General features: G+C 53.5%; 47 non-coding genes across 47 annotated transcripts; 23 read left to right on the top strand and 24 right to left on the bottom strand.

Moving 5' to 3' along the window:
- Nucleotides 1–158: 158 nt before the first annotated feature.
- On the top strand, nucleotides 159–230 carry Trnam-cau (transfer RNA methionine (anticodon CAU)). Its single transcript has one exon. It is a non-coding gene; the product is annotated as a tRNA-Met (tRNA).
- Nucleotides 231–463: 233 nt separating this feature from the next.
- Nucleotides 464–535, bottom strand: Trnad-guc (transfer RNA aspartic acid (anticodon GUC)). Its single transcript has one exon. It is a non-coding gene; the product is annotated as a tRNA-Asp (tRNA).
- Nucleotides 536–646: 111 nt separating this feature from the next.
- On the bottom strand, nucleotides 647–738 carry Trnai-uau (transfer RNA isoleucine (anticodon UAU)). Its single transcript is given in 2 exon segments — nucleotides 647–682; nucleotides 701–738. It is a non-coding gene; the product is annotated as a tRNA-Ile (tRNA).
- Nucleotides 739–1,181: 443 nt separating this feature from the next.
- Nucleotides 1,182–1,254, top strand: Trnar-acg (transfer RNA arginine (anticodon ACG)). Its single transcript has one exon. It is a non-coding gene; the product is annotated as a tRNA-Arg (tRNA).
- A 283-nt stretch (nucleotides 1,255–1,537) lies between these two features.
- Trnam-cau (transfer RNA methionine (anticodon CAU)) lies at nucleotides 1,538–1,609 on the top strand. Its single transcript has one exon. It is a non-coding gene; the product is annotated as a tRNA-Met (tRNA).
- A 233-nt stretch (nucleotides 1,610–1,842) lies between these two features.
- Nucleotides 1,843–1,914, bottom strand: Trnad-guc (transfer RNA aspartic acid (anticodon GUC)). Its single transcript has one exon. It is a non-coding gene; the product is annotated as a tRNA-Asp (tRNA).
- A 111-nt stretch (nucleotides 1,915–2,025) lies between these two features.
- Nucleotides 2,026–2,117, bottom strand: Trnai-uau (transfer RNA isoleucine (anticodon UAU)). The gene is given in 2 exon segments: nucleotides 2,026–2,061; nucleotides 2,080–2,117. It is a non-coding gene; the product is annotated as a tRNA-Ile (tRNA).
- Nucleotides 2,118–2,560: 443 nt separating this feature from the next.
- Nucleotides 2,561–2,633, top strand: Trnar-acg (transfer RNA arginine (anticodon ACG)). The gene has a single exon. It is a non-coding gene; the product is annotated as a tRNA-Arg (tRNA).
- A 283-nt stretch (nucleotides 2,634–2,916) lies between these two features.
- Trnam-cau (transfer RNA methionine (anticodon CAU)) lies at nucleotides 2,917–2,988 on the top strand. Its single transcript has one exon. It is a non-coding gene; the product is annotated as a tRNA-Met (tRNA).
- A 233-nt stretch (nucleotides 2,989–3,221) lies between these two features.
- Nucleotides 3,222–3,293, bottom strand: Trnad-guc (transfer RNA aspartic acid (anticodon GUC)). The gene has a single exon. It is a non-coding gene; the product is annotated as a tRNA-Asp (tRNA).
- A 111-nt stretch (nucleotides 3,294–3,404) lies between these two features.
- On the bottom strand, nucleotides 3,405–3,496 carry Trnai-uau (transfer RNA isoleucine (anticodon UAU)). The gene is given in 2 exon segments: nucleotides 3,405–3,440; nucleotides 3,459–3,496. It is a non-coding gene; the product is annotated as a tRNA-Ile (tRNA).
- A 443-nt stretch (nucleotides 3,497–3,939) lies between these two features.
- On the top strand, nucleotides 3,940–4,012 carry Trnar-acg (transfer RNA arginine (anticodon ACG)). The gene has a single exon. It is a non-coding gene; the product is annotated as a tRNA-Arg (tRNA).
- Nucleotides 4,013–4,295: 283 nt separating this feature from the next.
- Nucleotides 4,296–4,367, top strand: Trnam-cau (transfer RNA methionine (anticodon CAU)). Its single transcript has one exon. It is a non-coding gene; the product is annotated as a tRNA-Met (tRNA).
- A 233-nt stretch (nucleotides 4,368–4,600) lies between these two features.
- Trnad-guc (transfer RNA aspartic acid (anticodon GUC)) lies at nucleotides 4,601–4,672 on the bottom strand. The gene has a single exon. It is a non-coding gene; the product is annotated as a tRNA-Asp (tRNA).
- Nucleotides 4,673–4,783: 111 nt separating this feature from the next.
- On the bottom strand, nucleotides 4,784–4,875 carry Trnai-uau (transfer RNA isoleucine (anticodon UAU)). Its single transcript is given in 2 exon segments — nucleotides 4,784–4,819; nucleotides 4,838–4,875. It is a non-coding gene; the product is annotated as a tRNA-Ile (tRNA).
- Nucleotides 4,876–5,318: 443 nt separating this feature from the next.
- On the top strand, nucleotides 5,319–5,391 carry Trnar-acg (transfer RNA arginine (anticodon ACG)). The gene has a single exon. It is a non-coding gene; the product is annotated as a tRNA-Arg (tRNA).
- Nucleotides 5,392–5,674: 283 nt separating this feature from the next.
- Trnam-cau (transfer RNA methionine (anticodon CAU)) lies at nucleotides 5,675–5,746 on the top strand. The gene has a single exon. It is a non-coding gene; the product is annotated as a tRNA-Met (tRNA).
- Nucleotides 5,747–5,979: 233 nt separating this feature from the next.
- Trnad-guc (transfer RNA aspartic acid (anticodon GUC)) lies at nucleotides 5,980–6,051 on the bottom strand. The gene has a single exon. It is a non-coding gene; the product is annotated as a tRNA-Asp (tRNA).
- A 111-nt stretch (nucleotides 6,052–6,162) lies between these two features.
- Nucleotides 6,163–6,254, bottom strand: Trnai-uau (transfer RNA isoleucine (anticodon UAU)). Its single transcript is given in 2 exon segments — nucleotides 6,163–6,198; nucleotides 6,217–6,254. It is a non-coding gene; the product is annotated as a tRNA-Ile (tRNA).
- Nucleotides 6,255–6,697: 443 nt separating this feature from the next.
- Nucleotides 6,698–6,770, top strand: Trnar-acg (transfer RNA arginine (anticodon ACG)). The gene has a single exon. It is a non-coding gene; the product is annotated as a tRNA-Arg (tRNA).
- Nucleotides 6,771–7,053: 283 nt separating this feature from the next.
- Nucleotides 7,054–7,125, top strand: Trnam-cau (transfer RNA methionine (anticodon CAU)). Its single transcript has one exon. It is a non-coding gene; the product is annotated as a tRNA-Met (tRNA).
- A 233-nt stretch (nucleotides 7,126–7,358) lies between these two features.
- Nucleotides 7,359–7,430, bottom strand: Trnad-guc (transfer RNA aspartic acid (anticodon GUC)). The gene has a single exon. It is a non-coding gene; the product is annotated as a tRNA-Asp (tRNA).
- A 111-nt stretch (nucleotides 7,431–7,541) lies between these two features.
- Nucleotides 7,542–7,633, bottom strand: Trnai-uau (transfer RNA isoleucine (anticodon UAU)). Its single transcript is given in 2 exon segments — nucleotides 7,542–7,577; nucleotides 7,596–7,633. It is a non-coding gene; the product is annotated as a tRNA-Ile (tRNA).
- Nucleotides 7,634–8,076: 443 nt separating this feature from the next.
- On the top strand, nucleotides 8,077–8,149 carry Trnar-acg (transfer RNA arginine (anticodon ACG)). The gene has a single exon. It is a non-coding gene; the product is annotated as a tRNA-Arg (tRNA).
- A 283-nt stretch (nucleotides 8,150–8,432) lies between these two features.
- Trnam-cau (transfer RNA methionine (anticodon CAU)) lies at nucleotides 8,433–8,504 on the top strand. Its single transcript has one exon. It is a non-coding gene; the product is annotated as a tRNA-Met (tRNA).
- A 233-nt stretch (nucleotides 8,505–8,737) lies between these two features.
- Nucleotides 8,738–8,809, bottom strand: Trnad-guc (transfer RNA aspartic acid (anticodon GUC)). Its single transcript has one exon. It is a non-coding gene; the product is annotated as a tRNA-Asp (tRNA).
- Nucleotides 8,810–8,920: 111 nt separating this feature from the next.
- On the bottom strand, nucleotides 8,921–9,012 carry Trnai-uau (transfer RNA isoleucine (anticodon UAU)). The gene is given in 2 exon segments: nucleotides 8,921–8,956; nucleotides 8,975–9,012. It is a non-coding gene; the product is annotated as a tRNA-Ile (tRNA).
- Nucleotides 9,013–9,455: 443 nt separating this feature from the next.
- On the top strand, nucleotides 9,456–9,528 carry Trnar-acg (transfer RNA arginine (anticodon ACG)). Its single transcript has one exon. It is a non-coding gene; the product is annotated as a tRNA-Arg (tRNA).
- A 283-nt stretch (nucleotides 9,529–9,811) lies between these two features.
- Nucleotides 9,812–9,883, top strand: Trnam-cau (transfer RNA methionine (anticodon CAU)). Its single transcript has one exon. It is a non-coding gene; the product is annotated as a tRNA-Met (tRNA).
- A 233-nt stretch (nucleotides 9,884–10,116) lies between these two features.
- Nucleotides 10,117–10,188, bottom strand: Trnad-guc (transfer RNA aspartic acid (anticodon GUC)). The gene has a single exon. It is a non-coding gene; the product is annotated as a tRNA-Asp (tRNA).
- A 111-nt stretch (nucleotides 10,189–10,299) lies between these two features.
- On the bottom strand, nucleotides 10,300–10,391 carry Trnai-uau (transfer RNA isoleucine (anticodon UAU)). The gene is given in 2 exon segments: nucleotides 10,300–10,335; nucleotides 10,354–10,391. It is a non-coding gene; the product is annotated as a tRNA-Ile (tRNA).
- A 443-nt stretch (nucleotides 10,392–10,834) lies between these two features.
- Trnar-acg (transfer RNA arginine (anticodon ACG)) lies at nucleotides 10,835–10,907 on the top strand. Its single transcript has one exon. It is a non-coding gene; the product is annotated as a tRNA-Arg (tRNA).
- A 283-nt stretch (nucleotides 10,908–11,190) lies between these two features.
- Nucleotides 11,191–11,262, top strand: Trnam-cau (transfer RNA methionine (anticodon CAU)). Its single transcript has one exon. It is a non-coding gene; the product is annotated as a tRNA-Met (tRNA).
- Nucleotides 11,263–11,495: 233 nt separating this feature from the next.
- Trnad-guc (transfer RNA aspartic acid (anticodon GUC)) lies at nucleotides 11,496–11,567 on the bottom strand. The gene has a single exon. It is a non-coding gene; the product is annotated as a tRNA-Asp (tRNA).
- A 111-nt stretch (nucleotides 11,568–11,678) lies between these two features.
- On the bottom strand, nucleotides 11,679–11,770 carry Trnai-uau (transfer RNA isoleucine (anticodon UAU)). The gene is given in 2 exon segments: nucleotides 11,679–11,714; nucleotides 11,733–11,770. It is a non-coding gene; the product is annotated as a tRNA-Ile (tRNA).
- A 443-nt stretch (nucleotides 11,771–12,213) lies between these two features.
- Nucleotides 12,214–12,286, top strand: Trnar-acg (transfer RNA arginine (anticodon ACG)). Its single transcript has one exon. It is a non-coding gene; the product is annotated as a tRNA-Arg (tRNA).
- Nucleotides 12,287–12,569: 283 nt separating this feature from the next.
- Trnam-cau (transfer RNA methionine (anticodon CAU)) lies at nucleotides 12,570–12,641 on the top strand. The gene has a single exon. It is a non-coding gene; the product is annotated as a tRNA-Met (tRNA).
- Nucleotides 12,642–12,874: 233 nt separating this feature from the next.
- Trnad-guc (transfer RNA aspartic acid (anticodon GUC)) lies at nucleotides 12,875–12,946 on the bottom strand. Its single transcript has one exon. It is a non-coding gene; the product is annotated as a tRNA-Asp (tRNA).
- A 111-nt stretch (nucleotides 12,947–13,057) lies between these two features.
- Nucleotides 13,058–13,149, bottom strand: Trnai-uau (transfer RNA isoleucine (anticodon UAU)). The gene is given in 2 exon segments: nucleotides 13,058–13,093; nucleotides 13,112–13,149. It is a non-coding gene; the product is annotated as a tRNA-Ile (tRNA).
- Nucleotides 13,150–13,592: 443 nt separating this feature from the next.
- Nucleotides 13,593–13,665, top strand: Trnar-acg (transfer RNA arginine (anticodon ACG)). Its single transcript has one exon. It is a non-coding gene; the product is annotated as a tRNA-Arg (tRNA).
- A 283-nt stretch (nucleotides 13,666–13,948) lies between these two features.
- Trnam-cau (transfer RNA methionine (anticodon CAU)) lies at nucleotides 13,949–14,020 on the top strand. The gene has a single exon. It is a non-coding gene; the product is annotated as a tRNA-Met (tRNA).
- Nucleotides 14,021–14,253: 233 nt separating this feature from the next.
- Trnad-guc (transfer RNA aspartic acid (anticodon GUC)) lies at nucleotides 14,254–14,325 on the bottom strand. Its single transcript has one exon. It is a non-coding gene; the product is annotated as a tRNA-Asp (tRNA).
- A 111-nt stretch (nucleotides 14,326–14,436) lies between these two features.
- Trnai-uau (transfer RNA isoleucine (anticodon UAU)) lies at nucleotides 14,437–14,528 on the bottom strand. Its single transcript is given in 2 exon segments — nucleotides 14,437–14,472; nucleotides 14,491–14,528. It is a non-coding gene; the product is annotated as a tRNA-Ile (tRNA).
- Nucleotides 14,529–14,971: 443 nt separating this feature from the next.
- Trnar-acg (transfer RNA arginine (anticodon ACG)) lies at nucleotides 14,972–15,044 on the top strand. Its single transcript has one exon. It is a non-coding gene; the product is annotated as a tRNA-Arg (tRNA).
- Nucleotides 15,045–15,327: 283 nt separating this feature from the next.
- Trnam-cau (transfer RNA methionine (anticodon CAU)) lies at nucleotides 15,328–15,399 on the top strand. Its single transcript has one exon. It is a non-coding gene; the product is annotated as a tRNA-Met (tRNA).
- A 233-nt stretch (nucleotides 15,400–15,632) lies between these two features.
- On the bottom strand, nucleotides 15,633–15,704 carry Trnad-guc (transfer RNA aspartic acid (anticodon GUC)). The gene has a single exon. It is a non-coding gene; the product is annotated as a tRNA-Asp (tRNA).
- A 111-nt stretch (nucleotides 15,705–15,815) lies between these two features.
- Nucleotides 15,816–15,907, bottom strand: Trnai-uau (transfer RNA isoleucine (anticodon UAU)). Its single transcript is given in 2 exon segments — nucleotides 15,816–15,851; nucleotides 15,870–15,907. It is a non-coding gene; the product is annotated as a tRNA-Ile (tRNA).
- Nucleotides 15,908–19,242: the final 3,335 nt, after the last annotated feature.

The following is a 19,242-nucleotide window of genomic DNA, read 5'->3' as shown; positions in this document are numbered from 1 at the left end:
CGTGCAAGCGTCAGCGTAGCGTCAGTCGAGCAAAGTCGAGACAAGTCAAGCTGAGAGATGTTACGCACTTAGTTAAACGGTAGGCGCGGGAAACCGACGCAGACAACGCTTTCCAAGTGTCCCATGTCACGCACCGAAGAGCGCGGACGGCTCCACGCAGCAGAGTGGCGCAGTGGAAGCGTGCTGGGCCCATAACCCAGAGGTCCGTGGATCGAAACCACGCTCTGCTAAAATTATTCTTTTTCTTGGGTGCCTCGAGCTCGATCATTAAGCCTGGGGTGAGCTGGTTCAGCGTCAACAGCAACCCCTGTAAGTCGTGAAACGACGACGTCGTGTGAAGAATGCGAGAAACACTTCCTAAGACGCAGACTTTCTTACGATTTTGCAGTAACTACATTCCTTGATCGCAACGTTAATGTCCTTTCGGGCCACGCGTGCAACTTTCGCGATATAAAAATCGCACCTCCCCGGCGGGGAATCGAACCCCGGTCTCCCGCGTGACAGGCGGGGATACTAACCACTATACTACCGAGGAACACGCGATCGGTGACTATAATGCACGCACACTTATGTTTCTCAAGCAGGTGATACATCTCAACTCTCGCGTCCCGATGCTTTCAGAGTCAGCTGCTACGAAATAAAAGTATGCCCCAGGTGAGGCTCGAACTCACAACCCCGGCATTGCTCACGGCTACTGCCTTATAAGTACCGTGCGCTAACCAATTGCGCCACTGGGGCTACAGCAGAGAGCTTTCAGTTAGCGATACTCACTTTGCTGCCAACCTGTTGTGGCTGCACACCCGTCATAAGATCGTCACCTGCGGCCATACTGCGAATTTAGCACCTGTCTACGAATGCCTCATTCGATTCTTGCTTCATATGCTACACTTACAAGCATATCAACCGCTTGTCCTCGCCGAAAAAAATGCAGAAAAACGCGCGCCTTGCCTTCTGCTACCTGTCCAACAGCGAGGGCAGATGTGTGGCAAGCTCTAAGCCGTGCAGGCGCACCGTGGCCGAGCAGCTGGAGGAGAGGTGCCTTCCTTGGCAGCTCCCTGCAGAGTGCGCAAGACCAGAGTGGCCGCGCCGCCGTTGTCAGTGGACGACATGCAGTTGCCGAGCCACGGAGAACACGTTGCTTTGCGATGTGCACCCGCCTCGTGGTAGAAAACGCAAACAGTGGCCCTGTGGCGCAACGGATAACGCGTCTGACTACGGATCAGAAGATTCCAGGTTCGAATCCTGGCAGGGTCGGCATTTTGTTAGTTGCGGGCGCGTAGCTAGGCAGTGGATTCGAATGTCTCCACCTTCGTGGAGTGCAATGTTAATCCTGAGCATCTCGCAGCTGCATCTCGAGACGATTGCGGTAAATATCGCTTCGTGCAAGCGTCAGCGTAGCGTCAGTCGAGCAAAGTCGAGACAAGTCAAGCTGAGAGATGTTACGCACTTAATTAAACGGTAGGCGCGGGAAACCGACGCAGACAACGCTTTCCAAGTGTCCCATGTCACGCACCGAAGAGCGCGGACGGCTCCACGCAGCAGAGTGGCGCAGTGGAAGCGTGCTGGGCCCATAACCCAGAGGTCCGTGGATCGAAACCACGCTCTGCTAAAATTATTCTTTTTCTTGGGTGCCTCGAGCTCGATCATTAAGCCTGGGGTGAGCTGGTTCAGCGTCAACAGCAACCCCTGTAAGTCGTGAAACGACGACGTCGTGTGAAGAATGCGAGAAACACTTCCTAAGACGCAGACTTTCTTACGATTTTGCAGTAACTACATTCCTTGATCGCAACGTTAATGTCCTTTCGGGCCACGCGTGCAACTTTCGCGATATAAAAATCGCACCTCCCCGGCGGGGAATCGAACCCCGGTCTCCCGCGTGACAGGCGGGGATACTAACCACTATACTACCGAGGAACACGCGATCGGTGACTATAATGCACGCACACTTATGTTTCTCAAGCAGGTGATACATCTCAACTCTCGCGTCCCGATGCTTTCAGAGTCAGCTGCTACGAAATAAAAGTATGCCCCAGGTGAGGCTCGAACTCACAACCCCGGCATTGCTCACGGCTACTGCCTTATAAGTACCGTGCGCTAACCAATTGCGCCACTGGGGATACAGCAGAGAGCTTTCAGTTAGCGATACTCACTTTGCTGCCAACCTGTTGTGGCTGCACACCCGTCATAAGATCGTCACCTGCGGCCATACTGCGAATTTAGCACCTGTCTACGAATGCCTCATTCGATTCTTGCTTCATATGCTACACTTACAAGCATATCAACCGCTTGTCCTCGCCGAAAAAAATGCAGAAAAACGCGCGCCTTGCCTTCTGCTACCTGTCCAACAGCGAGGGCAGATGTGTGGCAAGCTCTAAGCCGTGCAGGCGCACCGTGGCCGAGCAGCTGGAGGAGAGGTGCCTTCCTTGGCAGCTCCCTGCAGAGTGCGCAAGACCAGAGTGGCCGCGCCGCCGTTGTCAGTGGACGACATGCAGTTGCCGAGCCACGGAGAACACGTTGCTTTGCGATGTGCACCCGCCTCGTGGTAGAAAACGCAAACAGTGGCCCTGTGGCGCAACGGATAACGCGTCTGACTACGGATCAGAAGATTCCAGGTTCGAATCCTGGCAGGGTCGGCATTTTGTTAGTTGCGGGCGCGTAGCTAGGCAGTGGATTCGAATGTCTCCACCTTCGTGGAGTGCAATGTTAATCCTGAGCATCTCGCAGCTGCATCTCGAGACGATTGCGGAAAATATCGCTTCGTGCAAGCGTCAGCGTAGCGTCAGTCGAGCAAAGTCGAGACAAGTCAAGCTGAGAGATGTTACGCACTTAGTTAAACGGTAGGCGCGGGAAACCGACGCAGACAACGCTTTCCAAGTGTCCCATGTCACGCACCGAAGAGCGCGGACGGCTCCACGCAGCAGAGTGGCGCAGTGGAAGCGTGCTGGGCCCATAACCCAGAGGTCCGTGGATCGAAACCACGCTCTGCTAAAATTATTCTTTTTCTTGGGTGCCTCGAGCTCGATCATTAAGCCTGGGGTGAGCTGGTTCAGCGTCAACAGCAACCCCTGTAAGTCGTGAAACGACGACGTCGTGTGAAGAATGCGAGAAACACTTCCTAAGACGCAGACTTTCTTACGATTTTGCAGTAACTACATTCCTTGATCGCAACGTTAATGTCCTTTCGGGCCACGCGTGCAACTTTCGCGATATAAAAATCGCACCTCCCCGGCGGGGAATCGAACCCCGGTCTCCCGCGTGACAGGCGGGGATACTAACCACTATACTACCGAGGAACACGCGATCGGTGACTATAATGCACGCACACTTATGTTTCTCAAGCAGGTGATACATCTCAACTCTCGCGTCCCGATGCTTTCAGAGTCAGCTGCTACGAAATAAAAGTATGCCCCAGGTGAGGCTCGAACTCACAACCCCGGCATTGCTCACGGCTACTGCCTTATAAGTACCGTGCGCTAACCAATTGCGCCACTGGGGCTACAGCAGAGAGCTTTCAGTTAGCGATACTCACTTTGCTGCCAACCTGTTGTGGCTGCACACCCGTCATAAGATCGTCACCTGCGGCCATACTGCGAATTTAGCACCTGTCTACGAATGCCTCATTCGATTCTTGCTTCATATGCTACACTTACAAGCATATCAACCGCTTGTCCTCGCCGAAAAAAATGCAGAAAAACGCGCGCCTTGCCTTCTGCTACCTGTCCAACAGCGAGGGCAGATGTGTGGCAAGCTCTAAGCCGTGCAGGCGCACCGTGGCCGAGCAGCTGGAGGAGAGGTGCCTTCCTTGGCAGCTCCCTGCAGAGTGCGCAAGACCAGAGTGGCCGCGCCGCCGTTGTCAGTGGACGACATGCAGTTGCCGAGCCACGGAGAACACGTTGCTTTGCGATGTGCACCCGCCTCGTGGTAGAAAACGCAAACAGTGGCCCTGTGGCGCAACGGATAACGCGTCTGACTACGGATCAGAAGATTCCAGGTTCGAATCCTGGCAGGGTCGGCATTTTGTTAGTTGCGGGCGCGTAGCTAGGCAGTGGATTCGAATGTCTCCACCTTCGTGGAGTGCAATGTTAATCCTGAGCATCTCGCAGCTGCATCTCGAGACGATTGCGGTAAATATCGCTTCGTGCAAGCGTCAGCGTAGCGTCAGTCGAGCAAAGTCGAGACAAGTCAAGCTGAGAGATGTTACGCACTTAATTAAACGGTAGGCGCGGGAAACCGACGCAGACAACGCTTTCCAAGTGTCCCATGTCACGCACCGAAGAGCGCGGACGGCTCCACGCAGCAGAGTGGCGCAGTGGAAGCGTGCTGGGCCCATAACCCAGAGGTCCGTGGATCGAAACCACGCTCTGCTAAAATTATTCTTTTTCTTGGGTGCCTCGAGCTCGATCATTAAGCCTGGGGTGAGCTGGTTCAGCGTCAACAGCAACCCCTGTAAGTCGTGAAACGACGACGTCGTGTGAAGAATGCGAGAAACACTTCCTAAGACGCAGACTTTCTTACGATTTTGCAGTAACTACATTCCTTGATCGCAACGTTAATGTCCTTTCGGGCCACGCGTGCAACTTTCGCGATATAAAAATCGCACCTCCCCGGCGGGGAATCGAACCCCGGTCTCCCGCGTGACAGGCGGGGATACTAACCACTATACTACCGAGGAACACGCGATCGGTGACTATAATGCACGCACACTTATGTTTCTCAAGCAGGTGATACATCTCAACTCTCGCGTCCCGATGCTTTCAGAGTCAGCTGCTACGAAATAAAAGTATGCCCCAGGTGAGGCTCGAACTCACAACCCCGGCATTGCTCACGGCTACTGCCTTATAAGTACCGTGCGCTAACCAATTGCGCCACTGGGGCTACAGCAGAGAGCTTTCAGTTAGCGATACTCACTTTGCTGCCAACCTGTTGTGGCTGCACACCCGTCATAAGATCGTCACCTGCGGCCATACTGCGAATTTAGCACCTGTCTACGAATGCCTCATTCGATTCTTGCTTCATATGCTACACTTACAAGCATATCAACCGCTTGTCCTCGCCGAAAAAAATGCAGAAAAACGCGCGCCTTGCCTTCTGCTACCTGTCCAACAGCGAGGGCAGATGTGTGGCAAGTTCTAAGCCGTGCAGGCGCACCGTGGCCGAGCAGCTGGAGGAGAGGTGCCTTCCTTGGCAGCTCCCTGCAGAGTGCGCAAGACCAGAGTGGCCGCGCCGCCGTTGTCAGTGGACGACATGCAGTTGCCGAGCCACGGAGAACACGTTGCTTTGCGATGTGCACCCGCCTCGTGGTAGAAAACGCAAACAGTGGCCCTGTGGCGCAACGGATAACGCGTCTGACTACGGATCAGAAGATTCCAGGTTCGAATCCTGGCAGGGTCGGCATTTTGTTAGTTGCGGGCGCGTAGCTAGGCAGTGGATTCGAATGTCTCCACCTTCGTGGAGTGCAATGTTAATCCTGAGCATCTCGCAGCTGCATCTCGAGACGATTGCGGTAAATATCGCTTCGTGCAAGCGTCAGCGTAGCGTCAGTCGAGCAAAGTCGAGACAAGTCAAGCTGAGAGATGTTACGCACTTAATTAAACGGTAGGCGCGGGAAACCGACGCAGACAACGCTTTCCAAGTGTCCCATGTCACGCACCGAAGAGCGCGGACGGCTCCACGCAGCAGAGTGGCGCAGTGGAAGCGTGCTGGGCCCATAACCCAGAGGTCCGTGGATCGAAACCACGCTCTGCTAAAATTATTCTTTTTCTTGGGTGCCTCGAGCTCGATCATTAAGCCTGGGGTGAGCTGGTTCAGCGTCAACAGCAACCCCTGTAAGTCGTGAAACGACGACGTCGTGTGAAGAATGCGAGAAACACTTCCTAAGACGCAGACTTTCTTACGATTTTGCAGTAACTACATTCCTTGATCGCAACGTTAATGTCCTTTCGGGCCACGCGTGCAACTTTCGCGATATAAAAATCGCACCTCCCCGGCGGGGAATCGAACCCCGGTCTCCCGCGTGACAGGCGGGGATACTAACCACTATACTACCGAGGAACACGCGATCGGTGACTATAATGCACGCACACTTATGTTTCTCAAGCAGGTGATACATCTCAACTCTCGCGTCCCGATGCTTTCAGAGTCAGCTGCTACGAAATAAAAGTATGCCCCAGGTGAGGCTCGAACTCACAACCCCGGCATTGCTCACGGCTACTGCCTTATAAGTACCGTGCGCTAACCAATTGCGCCACTGGGGATACAGCAGAGAGCTTTCAGTTAGCGATACTCACTTTGCTGCCAACCTGTTGTGGCTGCACACCCGTCATAAGATCGTCACCTGCGGCCATACTGCGAATTTAGCACCTGTCTACGAATGCCTCATTCGATTCTTGCTTCATATGCTACACTTACAAGCATATCAACCGCTTGTCCTCGCCGAAAAAAATGCAGAAAAACGCGCGCCTTGCCTTCTGCTACCTGTCCAACAGCGAGGGCAGATGTGTGGCAAGCTCTAAGCCGTGCAGGCGCACCGTGGCCGAGCAGCTGGAGGAGAGGTGCCTTCCTTGGCAGCTCCCTGCAGAGTGCGCAAGACCAGAGTGGCCGCGCCGCCGTTGTCAGTGGACGACATGCAGTTGCCGAGCCACGGAGAACACGTTGCTTTGCGATGTGCACCCGCCTCGTGGTAGAAAACGCAAACAGTGGCCCTGTGGCGCAACGGATAACGCGTCTGACTACGGATCAGAAGATTCCAGGTTCGAATCCTGGCAGGGTCGGCATTTTGTTAGTTGCGGGCGCGTAGCTAGGCAGTGGATTCGAATGTCTCCACCTTCGTGGAGTGCAATGTTAATCCTGAGCATCTCGCAGCTGCATCTCGAGACGATTGCGGTAAATATCGCTTCGTGCAAGCGTCAGCGTAGCGTCAGTCGAGCAAAGTCGAGACAAGTCAAGCTGAGAGATGTTACGCACTTAATTAAACGGTAGGCGCGGGAAACCGACGCAGACAACGCTTTCCAAGTGTCCCATGTCACGCACCGAAGAGCGCGGACGGCTCCACGCAGCAGAGTGGCGCAGTGGAAGCGTGCTGGGCCCATAACCCAGAGGTCCGTGGATCGAAACCACGCTCTGCTAAAATTATTCTTTTTCTTGGGTGCCTCGAGCTCGATCATTAAGCCTGGGGTGAGCTGGTTCAGCGTCAACAGCAACCCCTGTAAGTCGTGAAACGACGACGTCGTGTGAAGAATGCGAGAAACACTTCCTAAGACGCAGACTTTCTTACGATTTTGCAGTAACTACATTCCTTGATCGCAACGTTAATGTCCTTTCGGGCCACGCGTGCAACTTTCGCGATATAAAAATCGCACCTCCCCGGCGGGGAATCGAACCCCGGTCTCCCGCGTGACAGGCGGGGATACTAACCACTATACTACCGAGGAACACGCGATCGGTGACTATAATGCACGCACACTTATGTTTCTCAAGCAGGTGATACATCTCAACTCTCGCGTCCCGATGCTTTCAGAGTCAGCTGCTACGAAATAAAAGTATGCCCCAGGTGAGGCTCGAACTCACAACCCCGGCATTGCTCACGGCTACTGCCTTATAAGTACCGTGCGCTAACCAATTGCGCCACTGGGGATACAGCAGAGAGCTTTCAGTTAGCGATACTCACTTTGCTGCCAACCTGTTGTGGCTGCACACCCGTCATAAGATCGTCACCTGCGGCCATACTGCGAATTTAGCACCTGTCTACGAATGCCTCATTCGATTCTTGCTTCATATGCTACACTTACAAGCATATCAACCGCTTGTCCTCGCCGAAAAAAATGCAGAAAAACGCGCGCCTTGCCTTCTGCTACCTGTCCAACAGCGAGGGCAGATGTGTGGCAAGCTCTAAGCCGTGCAGGCGCACCGTGGCCGAGCAGCTGGAGGAGAGGTGCCTTCCTTGGCAGCTCCCTGCAGAGTGCGCAAGACCAGAGTGGCCGCGCCGCCGTTGTCAGTGGACGACATGCAGTTGCCGAGCCACGGAGAACACGTTGCTTTGCGATGTGCACCCGCCTCGTGGTAGAAAACGCAAACAGTGGCCCTGTGGCGCAACGGGTAACGCGTCTGACTACGGATCAGAAGATTCCAGGTTCGAATCCTGGCAGGGTCGGCATTTTGTTAGTTGCGGGCGCGTAGCTAGGCAGTGGATTCGAATGTCTCCACCTTCGTGGAGTGCAATGTTAATCCTGAGCATCTCGCAGCTGCATCTCGAGACGATTGCGGTAAATATCGCTTCGTGCAAGCGTCAGCGTAGCGTCAGTCGAGCAAAGTCGAGACAAGTCAAGCTGAGAGATGTTACGCACTTAGTTAAACGGTAGGCGCGGGAAACCGACGCAGACAACGCTTTCCAAGTGTCCCATGTCACGCACCGAAGAGCGCGGACGGCTCCACGCAGCAGAGTGGCGCAGTGGAAGCGTGCTGGGCCCATAACCCAGAGGTCCGTGGATCGAAACCACGCTCTGCTAAAATTATTCTTTTTCTTGGGTGCCTCGAGCTCGATCATTAAGCCTGGGGTGAGCTGGTTCAGCGTCAACAGCAACCCCTGTAAGTCGTGAAACGACGACGTCGTGTGAAGAATGCGAGAAACACTTCCTAAGACGCAGACTTTCTTACGATTTTGCAGTAACTACATTCCTTGATCGCAACGTTAATGTCCTTTCGGGCCACGCGTGCAACTTTCGCGATATAAAAATCGCACCTCCCCGGCGGGGAATCGAACCCCGGTCTCCCGCGTGACAGGCGGGGATACTAACCACTATACTACCGAGGAACACGCGATCGGTGACTATAATGCACGCACACTTATGTTTCTCAAGCAGGTGATACATCTCAACTCTCGCGTCCCGATGCTTTCAGAGTCAGCTGCTACGAAATAAAAGTATGCCCCAGGTGAGGCTCGAACTCACAACCCCGGCATTGCTCACGGCTACTGCCTTATAAGTACCGTGCGCTAACCAATTGCGCCACTGGGGCTACAGCAGAGAGCTTTCAGTTAGCGATACTCACTTTGCTGCCAACCTGTTGTGGCTGCACACCCGTCATAAGATCGTCACCTGCGGCCATACTGCGAATTTAGCACCTGTCTACGAATGCCTCATTCGATTCTTGCTTCATATGCTACACTTACAAGCATATCAACCGCTTGTCCTCGCCGAAAAAAATGCAGAAAAACGCGCGCCTTGCCTTCTGCTACCTGTCCAACAGCGAGGGCAGATGTGTGGCAAGCTCTAAGCCGTGCAGGCGCACCGTGGCCGAGCAGCTGGAGGAGAGGTGCCTTCCTTGGCAGCTCCCTGCAGAGTGCGCAAGACCAGAGTGGCCGCGCCGCCGTTGTCAGTGGACGACATGCAGTTGCCGAGCCACGGAGAACACGTTGCTTTGCGATGTGCACCCGCCTCGTGGTAGAAAACGCAAACAGTGGCCCTGTGGCGCAACGGATAACGCGTCTGACTACGGATCAGAAGATTCCAGGTTCGAATCCTGGCAGGGTCGGCATTTTGTTAGTTGCGGGCGCGTAGCTAGGCAGTGGATTCGAATGTCTCCACCTTCGTGGAGTGCAATGTTAATCCTGAGCATCTCGCAGCTGCATCTCGAGACGATTGCGGTAAATATCGCTTCGTGCAAGCGTCAGCGTAGCGTCAGTCGAGCAAAGTCGAGACAAGTCAAGCTGAGAGATGTTACGCACTTAATTAAACGGTAGGCGCGGGAAACCGACGCAGACAACGCTTTCCAAGTGTCCCATGTCACGCACCGAAGAGCGCGGACGGCTCCACGCAGCAGAGTGGCGCAGTGGAAGCGTGCTGGGCCCATAACCCAGAGGTCCGTGGATCGAAACCACGCTCTGCTAAAATTATTCTTTTTCTTGGGTGCCTCGAGCTCGATCATTAAGCCTGGGGTGAGCTGGTTCAGCGTCAACAGCAACCCCTGTAAGTCGTGAAACGACGACGTCGTGTGAAGAATGCGAGAAACACTTCCTAAGACGCAGACTTTCTTACGATTTTGCAGTAACTACATTCCTTGATCGCAACGTTAATGTCCTTTCGGGCCACGCGTGCAACTTTCGCGATATAAAAATCGCACCTCCCCGGCGGGGAATCGAACCCCGGTCTCCCGCGTGACAGGCGGGGATACTAACCACTATACTACCGAGGAACACGCGATCGGTGACTATAATGCACGCACACTTATGTTTCTCAAGCAGGTGATACATCTCAACTCTCGCGTCCCGATGCTTTCAGAGTCAGCTGCTACGAAATAAAAGTATGCCCCAGGTGAGGCTCGAACTCACAACCCCGGCATTGCTCACGGCTACTGCCTTATAAGTACCGTGCGCTAACCAATTGCGCCACTGGGGCTACAGCAGAGAGCTTTCAGTTAGCGATACTCACTTTGCTGCCAACCTGTTGTGGCTGCACACCCGTCATAAGATCGTCACCTGCGGCCATACTGCGAATTTAGCACCTGTCTACGAATGCCTCATTCGATTCTTGCTTCATATGCTACACTTACAAGCATATCAACCGCTTGTCCTCGCCGAAAAAAATGCAGGAAAACGCGCGCCTTGCCTTCTGCTACCTGTCCAACAGCGAGGGCAGATGTGTGGCAAGTTCTAAGCCGTGCAGGCGCACCGTGGCCGAGCAGCTGGAGGAGAGGTGCCTTCCTTGGCAGCTCCCTGCAGAGTGCGCAAGACCAGAGTGGCCGCGCCGCCGTTGTCAGTGGACGACATGCAGTTGCCGAGCCACGGAGAACACGTTGCTTTGCGATGTGCACCCGCCTCGTGGTAGAAAACGCAAACAGTGGCCCTGTGGCGCAACGGATAACGCGTCTGACTACGGATCAGAAGATTCCAGGTTCGAATCCTGGCAGGGTCGGCATTTTGTTAGTTGCGGGCGCGTAGCTAGGCAGTGGATTCGAATGTCTCCACCTTCGTGGAGTGCAATGTTAATCCTGAGCATCTCGCAGCTGCATCTCGAGACGATTGCGGTAAATATCGCTTCGTGCAAGCGTCAGCGTAGCGTCAGTCGAGCAAAGTCGAGACAAGTCAAGCTGAGAGATGTTACGCACTTAATTAAACGGTAGGCGCGGGAAACCGACGCAGACAACGCTTTCCAAGTGTCCCATGTCACGCACCGAAGAGCGCGGACGGCTCCACGCAGCAGAGTGGCGCAGTGGAAGCGTGCTGGGCCCATAACCCAGAGGTCCGTGGATCGAAACCACGCTCTGCTAAAATTATTCTTTTTCTTGGGTGCCTCGAGCTCGATCATTAAGCCTGGGGTGAGCTGGTTCAGCGTCAACAGCAACCCCTGTAAGTCGTGAAACGACGACGTCGTGTGAAGAATGCGAGAAACACTTCCTAAGACGCAGACTTTCTTACGATTTTGCAGTAACTACATTCCTTGATCGCAACGTTAATGTCCTTTCGGGCCACGCGTGCAACTTTCGCGATATAAAAATCGCACCTCCCCGGCGGGGAATCGAACCCCGGTCTCCCGCGTGACAGGCGGGGATACTAACCACTATACTACCGAGGAACACGCGATCGGTGACTATAATGCACGCACACTTATGTTTCTCAAGCAGGTGATACATCTCAACTCTCGCGTCCCGATGCTTTCAGAGTCAGCTGCTACGAAATAAAAGTATGCCCCAGGTGAGGCTCGAACTCACAACCCCGGCATTGCTCACGGCTACTGCCTTATAAGTACCGTGCGCTAACCAATTGCGCCACTGGGGATACAGCAGAGAGCTTTCAGTTAGCGATACTCACTTTGCTGCCAACCTGTTGTGGCTGCACACCCGTCATAAGATCGTCACCTGCGGCCATACTGCGAATTTAGCACCTGTCTACGAATGCCTCATTCGATTCTTGCTTCATATGCTACACTTACAAGCATATCAACCGCTTGTCCTCGCCGAAAAAAATGCAGAAAAACGCGCGCCTTGCCTTCTGCTACCTGTCCAACAGCGAGGGCAGATGTGTGGCAAGCTCTAAGCCGTGCAGGCGCACCGTGGCCGAGCAGCTGGAGGAGAGGTGCCTTCCTTGGCAGCTCCCTGCAGAGTGCGCAAGACCAGAGTGGCCGCGCCGCCGTTGTCAGTGGACGACATGCAGTTGCCGAGCCACGGAGAACACGTTGCTTTGCGATGTGCACCCGCCTCGTGGTAGAAAACGCAAACAGTGGCCCTGTGGCGCAACGGATAACGCGTCTGACTACGGATCAGAAGATTCCAGGTTCGAATCCTGGCAGGGTCGGCATTTTGTTAGTTGCGGGCGCGTAGCTAGGCAGTGGATTCGAATGTCTCCACCTTCGTGGAGTGCAATGTTAATCCTGAGCATCTCGCAGCTGCATCTCGAGACGATTGCGGTAAATATCGCTTCGTGCAAGCGTCAGCGTAGCGTCAGTCGAGCAAAGTCGAGACAAGTCAAGCTGAGAGATGTTACGCACTTAATTAAACGGTAGGCGCGGGAAACCGACGCAGACAACGCTTTCCAAGTGTCCCATGTCACGCACCGAAGAGCGCGGACGGCTCCACGCAGCAGAGTGGCGCAGTGGAAGCGTGCTGGGCCCATAACCCAGAGGTCCGTGGATCGAAACCACGCTCTGCTAAAATTATTCTTTTTCTTGGGTGCCTCGAGCTCGATCATTAAGCCTGGGGTGAGCTGGTTCAGCGTCAACAGCAACCCCTGTAAGTCGTGAAACGACGACGTCGTGTGAAGAATGCGAGAAACACTTCCTAAGACGCAGACTTTCTTACGATTTTGCAGTAACTACATTCCTTGATCGCAACGTTAATGTCCTTTCGGGCCACGCGTGCAACTTTCGCGATATAAAAATCGCACCTCCCCGGCGGGGAATCGAACCCCGGTCTCCCGCGTGACAGGCGGGGATACTAACCACTATACTACCGAGGAACACGCGATCGGTGACTATAATGCACGCACACTTATGTTTCTCAAGCAGGTGATACATCTCAACTCTCGCGTCCCGATGCTTTCAGAGTCAGCTGCTACGAAATAAAAGTATGCCCCAGGTGAGGCTCGAACTCACAACCCCGGCATTGCTCACGGCTACTGCCTTATAAGTACCGTGCGCTAACCAATTGCGCCACTGGGGATACAGCAGAGAGCTTTCAGTTAGCGATACTCACTTTGCTGCCAACCTGTTGTGGCTGCACACCCGTCATAAGATCGTCACCTGCGGCCATACTGCGAATTTAGCACCTGTCTACGAATGCCTCATTCGATTCTTGCTTCATATGCTACACTTACAAGCATATCAACCGCTTGTCCTCGCCGAAAAAAATGCAGAAAAACGCGCGCCTTGCCTTCTGCTACCTGTCCAACAGCGAGGGCAGATGTGTGGCAAGCTCTAAGCCGTGCAGGCGCACCGTGGCCGAGCAGCTGGAGGAGAGGTGCCTTCCTTGGCAGCTCCCTGCAGAGTGCGCAAGACCAGAGTGGCCGCGCCGCCGTTGTCAGTGGACGACATGCAGTTGCCGAGCCACGGAGAACACGTTGCTTTGCGATGTGCACCCGCCTCGTGGTAGAAAACGCAAACAGTGGCCCTGTGGCGCAACGGGTAACGCGTCTGACTACGGATCAGAAGATTCCAGGTTCGAATCCTGGCAGGGTCGGCATTTTGTTAGTTGCGGGCGCGTAGCTAGGCAGTGGATTCGAATGTCTCCACCTTCGTGGAGTGCAATGTTAATCCTGAGCATCTCGCAGCTGCATCTCGAGACGATTGCGGTAAATATCGCTTCGTGCAAGCGTCAGCGTAGCGTCAGTCGAGCAAAGTCGAGACAAGTCAAGCTGAGAGATGTTACGCACTTAGTTAAACGGTAGGCGCGGGAAACCGACGCAGACAACGCTTTCCAAGTGTCCCATGTCACGCACCGAAGAGCGCGGACGGCTCCACGCAGCAGAGTGGCGCAGTGGAAGCGTGCTGGGCCCATAACCCAGAGGTCCGTGGATCGAAACCACGCTCTGCTAAAATTATTCTTTTTCTTGGGTGCCTCGAGCTCGATCATTAAGCCTGGGGTGAGCTGGTTCAGCGTCAACAGCAACCCCTGTAAGTCGTGAAACGACGACGTCGTGTGAAGAATGCGAGAAACACTTCCTAAGACGCAGACTTTCTTACGATTTTGCAGTAACTACATTCCTTGATCGCAACGTTAATGTCCTTTCGGGCCACGCGTGCAACTTTCGCGATATAAAAATCGCACCTCCCCGGCGGGGAATCGAACCCCGGTCTCCCGCGTGACAGGCGGGGATACTAACCACTATACTACCGAGGAACACGCGATCGGTGACTATAATGCACGCACACTTATGTTTCTCAAGCAGGTGATACATCTCAACTCTCGCGTCCCGATGCTTTCAGAGTCAGCTGCTACGAAATAAAAGTATGCCCCAGGTGAGGCTCGAACTCACAACCCCGGCATTGCTCACGGCTACTGCCTTATAAGTACCGTGCGCTAACCAATTGCGCCACTGGGGCTACAGCAGAGAGCTTTCAGTTAGCGATACTCACTTTGCTGCCAACCTGTTGTGGCTGCACACCCGTCATAAGATCGTCACCTGCGGCCATACTGCGAATTTAGCACCTGTCTACGAATGCCTCATTCGATTCTTGCTTCATATGCTACACTTACAAGCATATCAACCGCTTGTCCTCGCCGAAAAAAATGCAGAAAAACGCGCGCCTTGCCTTCTGCTACCTGTCCAACAGCGAGGGCAGATGTGTGGCAAGCTCTAAGCCGTGCAGGCGCACCGTGGCCGAGCAGCTGGAGGAGAGGTGCCTTCCTTGGCAGCTCCCTGCAGAGTGCGCAAGACCAGAGTGGCCGCGCCGCCGTTGTCAGTGGACGACATGCAGTTGCCGAGCCACGGAGAACACGTTGCTTTGCGATGTGCACCCGCCTCGTGGTAGAAAACGCAAACAGTGGCCCTGTGGCGCAACGGATAACGCGTCTGACTACGGATCAGAAGATTCCAGGTTCGAATCCTGGCAGGGTCGGCATTTTGTTAGTTGCGGGCGCGTAGCTAGGCAGTGGATTCGAATGTCTCCACCTTCGTGGAGTGCAATGTTAATCCTGAGCATCTCGCAGCTGCATCTCGAGACGATTGCGGTAAATATCGCTTCGTGCAAGCGTCAGCGTAGCGTCAGTCGAGCAAAGTCGAGACAAGTCAAGCTGAGAGATGTTACGCACTTAATTAAACGGTAGGCGCGGGAAACCGACGCAGACAACGCTTTCCAAGTGTCCCATGTCACGCACCGAAGAGCGCGGACGGCTCCACGCAGCAGAGTGGCGCAGTGGAAGCGTGCTGGGCCCATAACCCAGAGGTCCGTGGATCGAAACCACGCTCTGCTAAAATTATTCTTTTTCTTGGGTGCCTCGAGCTCGATCATTAAGCCTGGGGTGAGCTGGTTCAGCGTCAACAGCAACCCCTGTAAGTCGTGAAACGACGACGTCGTGTGAAGAATGCGAGAAACACTTCCTAAGACGCAGACTTTCTTACGATTTTGCAGTAACTACATTCCTTGATCGCAACGTTAATGTCCTTTCGGGCCACGCGTGCAACTTTCGCGATATAAAAATCGCACCTCCCCGGCGGGGAATCGAACCCCGGTCTCCCGCGTGACAGGCGGGGATACTAACCACTATACTACCGAGGAACACGCGATCGGTGACTATAATGCACGCACACTTATGTTTCTCAAGCAGGTGATACATCTCAACTCTCGCGTCCCGATGCTTTCAGAGTCAGCTGCTACGAAATAAAAGTATGCCCCAGGTGAGGCTCGAACTCACAACCCCGGCATTGCTCACGGCTACTGCCTTATAAGTACCGTGCGCTAACCAATTGCGCCACTGGGGATACAGCAGAGAGCTTTCAGTTAGCGATACTCACTTTGCTGCCAACCTGTTGTGGCTGCACACCCGTCATAAGATCGTCACCTGCGGCCATACTGCGAATTTAGCACCTGTCTACGAATGCCTCATTCGATTCTTGCTTCATATGCTACACTTACAAGCATATCAACCGCTTGTCCTCGCCGAAAAAAATGCAGGAAAACGCGCGCCTTGCCTTCTGCTACCTGTCCAACAGCGAGGGCAGATGTGTGGCAAGTTCTAAGCCGTGCAGGCGCACCGTGGCCGAGCAGCTGGAGGAGAGGTGCCTTCCTTGGCAGCTCCCTGCAGAGTGCGCAAGACCAGAGTGGCCGCGCCGCCGTTGTCAGTGGACGACATGCAGTTGCCGAGCCACGGAGAACACGTTGCTTTGCGATGTGCACCCGCCTCGTGGTAGAAAACGCAAACAGTGGCCCTGTGGTCAGTTCCGCCGCAGCAGCGGCCGTGTGTGGACGTGCCGGAGTGCTCGCTCCGCGCGTGTTTGGCGGCGCTTGCAGCAGTTGTGGGCCTTGTGAGTACATCATGGCTTTTGCCATGGATGATCGGTTACGCCGTTACACGTTGCGTTTCCAATTCCCGTTTGGTTTTGCCCGACCACATGTCTACGAATTAGTCGATTTTTTCTTCGACAGATTGGGTCTTAAAGACGAGGAAGTTTTAGGATTTTCATACGATTTTCTAGCGAATGCCGTTTACGTGAAACTTGTTAATGACGAGCCTTGTTTACGTGTAATGGACTCAACTAAGGGTACTGCCGAGTTCGTTAATTCTGTTGGTGAAATTTGTAAAGTTGTTGTTAACCATGCTGGGTTAGGCCTGCGCACGGTCCGTATATTCAACCTACCATTTGAAATTGACCTTGAACGTATTCGGCAATGTCTGTCCCAGTATGGGAACGTATTAGAAATTCACCAAGAGCAGTGGAGTGGCCTTAAACACTTCAATGTGGATAATGGTGTCAGAGTAGCGCGAATTGACCTATCTAAGCATATCCCGTCGAATGTCGTGGTACAAGGCTTCCGAGCACTCGTTATGTACGAGGGGCAACCACGTACATGTGTACTTTGTGGCTCTCCGGACCATATGAAGGCCGCGTGTCCACGTGCTAAACCAGTGCGTCGTGTTTTACGACAACGTGATGCCCTTGCAGCTGGGCTGGATGGCAATAAGCCGACGTATGCCGAGAGCCTTGTCGGTCCGTCTGTCGTTAGCGCGCCACAGCTGCACGCGACTGGGGTTGTGCCTGACGTGCCCGCCGCCGGTGTAAACAACGCTACGCCGAGCCGAATGCCCGTTGCTTCTGACGTGGAAACCTATGCAAACGACGGGGCCGGAAATTCGCGCCCTTCCGATGCTGGCGTGGTCCGTGTGGAACTTCCGCCGCGGTTGCCCGATCAACAGATGCTCCCATCTGTGGAGAGTCTTACACCTGCGGACTCTGGTGACCAGCCGCGAGTTTCCCATCCCCTTGACGTGTCTTCTCCAGTCAGCGCAGTTTCCGGCAAAGTACTGTCTCCCACGGGAGCTACCCCTACCGCTGCGAATTCTGACAACAACGAACAAGTCGAGGACACCCGTCCTCAGAAGAAAGGACGACAAAAGAAATCAGTCCGTAAGCAGAGTGAAGAGGAAACTCGTACTCTCGAACAGAAACTGCAGCGTACTATCAAGCAGTTCCGGACGGATGAATGTGAGAGAATCGTCACGGACGATGAAGTACAGGTCGTGCAGCATTCAGAGGAGGCCGATATGGGGATGCATGTCGACAGTTCTGGACCCGACGCATTTATGGATACCGCTCACTCGCCGGGGTCGAGCAGGCAGCCTTCCTGGGCTGACGATACGCAATAACATGGCACCACCCCTTCTTATGCGGGATTACAAAATTGCAACTGCTAATATACATCGAATAACGTCTGATGTAAAATTAAAATGTTTGACTGACTATCTGTATGCCGCCGATATAGATATCGTTTTCCTACAAGAAGTCGTCACACCCAAGGTCGGGAATGTCACAGGCTATGAGGCCATCATCAATATCGGCGATGAGGCAGGGACTGCAATTTTGTACAAAGCGGGCATCACTTGTAGACCTCGAGCGATTTTAGAAACGGGAAGAGGGATTGTCGTACGATTCGAAGATTTGCTTCTGATCAACGTCTATGCCCCGACTGGATCTACAGGCCGAAGGGATAGGAGTGTTTTTTATCGCGATGAAATTGTGCCATTATTATCCTGTGGTTGTTCGAAGATTTTATTGGGCGGCGATTTTAACTGTGTTGTACGCAGAGAAGACCAGTGTCCGAATTTTAATTTTTGTCTGGAGTTGCGAGATTTAATTGATGGGCTGAACTTACAAGATACCTGGTGCTCACTTCGCCCGCAGGTGACCGGATATACTTATGTTACCACTGCCTCCGCTAGTCGTCTGGATAGGTTTTATGTATCTACAGACATTTTAAGCGCTGCCAGGGATTGTGAAATATGGCCTGTTAATTTTAGCGACCACTGTGCGTATCACATTACGCTTAGGCACGTCTCGCAGAAAACCTTTTTGGGTCGAGGCGTATGGCAACTGAACGTCGCACTGTTGGACGACGGCGACCTGAAGAAGGATCTTATTGCAACGTGGCAATGGTGCCTCCAGCGACGACAAAGATATAGGGAGCGTGTTCGTTGGTGGACGGAGCTAGTAAAACCACGCATAAAGAAATGTATTTGTCAGTTTGCCAGGGCCAAGGCGTACTGGAAGAAACAGACGTTGGAATTTTATTTTACCGCTCTCCGCCAGTTGTATAACGATTCCTCTGCACTGCCTGGCAATCTCCTTCGCATTAAACGTACCAAAGCCAAAATCACCGCATTGGTTCGTGAGTCTCTGGCAGGAGCCCAAGTCAGGGCCCGCGCTTTCGATGACACCTTTAATGAGTCAGCGTCCTTGTACCACGTCATACGGGAAACTAAAAGAGGAAGACAAAAAATCATTACTCAACTGACAGATGACGATGGTCGTGTTTATGATGAGCAGGGCGAGCTTAAGATTTTTATTCGGAATCATTTCAGGCAACTTTACTCCCTACCTGACACAGACGTAGAGGCAGGAGAGGATTTTTTGTCTAACATTACAGCATCGGTGGACCCGGACGACCACGCACAGCTCCTGGCCAACATAACTAACTTCGAAGTGAAGTCAATCATTACGTCTGCGGCGAAAGGAAAAGCTGCAGGATCAGACGGTTTGCCGGTCGAATTTTATCTTCGGTATTGGGATGTTTTCGGCGACGAACTGACTATCATGTATAA

The sequence above is a fragment of the Schistocerca nitens genome, chromosome 9, assembly GCF_023898315.1.
Source record: "Schistocerca nitens isolate TAMUIC-IGC-003100 chromosome 9, iqSchNite1.1, whole genome shotgun sequence".
Classification (NCBI taxonomy): domain Eukaryota; kingdom Metazoa; phylum Arthropoda; class Insecta; order Orthoptera; family Acrididae; genus Schistocerca; species Schistocerca nitens.
Note: the sequence above shows the minus strand (reverse complement) of the source record. Positions and strands in the feature narration are given on the sequence as shown.